The sequence below is a fragment of the Pteropus alecto genome, unplaced genomic scaffold (assembly GCF_000325575.1).
Source record: "Pteropus alecto unplaced genomic scaffold, ASM32557v1 scaffold50, whole genome shotgun sequence".
In the NCBI taxonomy this organism is placed as follows: domain Eukaryota; kingdom Metazoa; phylum Chordata; class Mammalia; order Chiroptera; family Pteropodidae; genus Pteropus; species Pteropus alecto.
The window spans coordinates 10647357-10649358 of NW_006431918.1; positions in this window are offsets into that span (position 1 = coordinate 10647357).

Here is a 2002-nt window from a genome sequence, read left to right on the forward strand (position 1 = left end):
CCTTTCCCTTCATACCTTCCACCCCAACCCCCACAGCATCTCATCTCAACTCCTCTTCGTATTGTCCTCCTTCTCTCCAGTTACAGAGTTTCCTCTATAAATCAGGAATTCTGGCAGCAGACAGCTCCAAGTTCTATCAACACAGCTTAGAAATCCCAAGGGACAGAATAGCTCAACCTACTATATATGAAAACAAAAGTGAAGAAGTCTGATTGGCCTAGCTTGGGCCATGTGTCCCCACTAGCTCAATTGCTAAGACTTAGAAAGATATGCTACTGCCGCCCCCCTGCCCCCCACAATCAGATCATCAGGTGAGTAAATTAAAACAAGGCAGGTATTCATCTGCAAGAGGGGTAAAGTGATGCTTGACCTACTGAACTTCGGTTGTCCCAAACAGAGTGTAAAGTTTTCAATTTTTGGAAAGTAATTTGACAACATATATCAAGACCTTGTAAATTCATGATAGTGATGTATGCTAAGAATTCAAGCCTCGAAGTCATATGTATCAAGAAGTATACTATATCATATATATAGCAAATATTGTTTTCAATCTAAGCTCCCAATAAAAGGAAACAAATAGGGAAATTATAACTTCACAGTAGAATATGTGACAATATAAATAACACTTCCCACTACCTGGAGCCTGTCTGCTACCAGGTTTCTTGACCTAAGTTAAAAAGAAAACTACAAATCTACAAATCAATCCTAGAAAAATAAGTAGATAGAAAAGGTAGAAGAAATAAACAACTCCGAAAAGTTAGTAGACTTTGGGTAGTGAGCCAATGGGTGATCATTTATCCTTCACATTTATTCTTATGTCATGTTTTAAATATTTATATTTGCCATATTTCCTGTAACAAACATATAATTTTATGATGAAACATCATTAACTTCAAGGTTTAATAAATGATAAGACTCAAGCATTTAAGTATCAGATGGGTGTTCTTTGAACTTCTCATCTTGCCAAGTTTACAGCGTTTTTCAAAACCAGTCACGTATTTCAAATTATTACTGCAAACCCTATAGATCCAATGGCTTTACCTACTCTAGGGAAGCGAACAAACGGAAAAGGAACGTGCCAAATGAGGTGCGAGGTAGTCAATCACCAGAGGAAGGAATCCTGGCTTCCCTCATCTCCTAAAATCCACTCTATCCAGAAATGAAACATCACTCGGCAGTATGTGCACCAGGCTGGCTATTCTTTAAGCATGAATTTAAATTGTGTAGAAAGAAACGGAAACAGCCGAGCCTTTTTACTATTGAGGCAAGCTCTAGCGGCTGTCCTCCGACCCGGGCCATCCTTCAGGCTTTCCTATCCCTTGACCCCCAGGCAGGCCTGCCGACCCCACTCCCAGCCCACGCGCGTCCCTCTCCTTCCCAACCTCAACATGACCCCTTTGCGTGGCGATTCACATCTCTCTTCAGGTTTCTACTCTGGAAGGTGAGGAAGGTCATTAAAAATCATCTGGTAGTAGAGAGGTCAATAAGGCAAGACGGGGCGATAGGGAAGTGACAGCTTCCAAAGCAGGCACACGCAGCCAGCGTCCCATCCTAGTTACGCAGCTGAGATGGAGTAGGATAGTCCTCTGCCCCAGCCTCTCAGAGCTCAGCCTCAGTCAGCAAAATGAAAAACTGCTTTGAAGTTAAGTCTGACGGAGGTTTAAACATAGTGGTTAATATTTGTAATCATTTTATTTTGTTTTTATGTTATCCTAATTTCTCATAAGGTCATTATCTGAAAGAAAGGCACATAATAAAGGTTCCTTCTACCCAAAGTCTACTACTGACTATATTGTAAAGTTGCTATGTGACCTCAGATAAGTTTCTTCATCTTTTCGTGCCTACGAAAAGTTTGGATGAAATTATCTCTTAAATTTCTTTTGGCTATAACATTTTGATATTCTATGGAAGTCTATCTACTGTGCTTCAAAATATAGGGCACAATAAATCGAACATTTTTTGTTATTGCTTGCTAACTCTCCCTTGGGTCTTTCTCACAGGA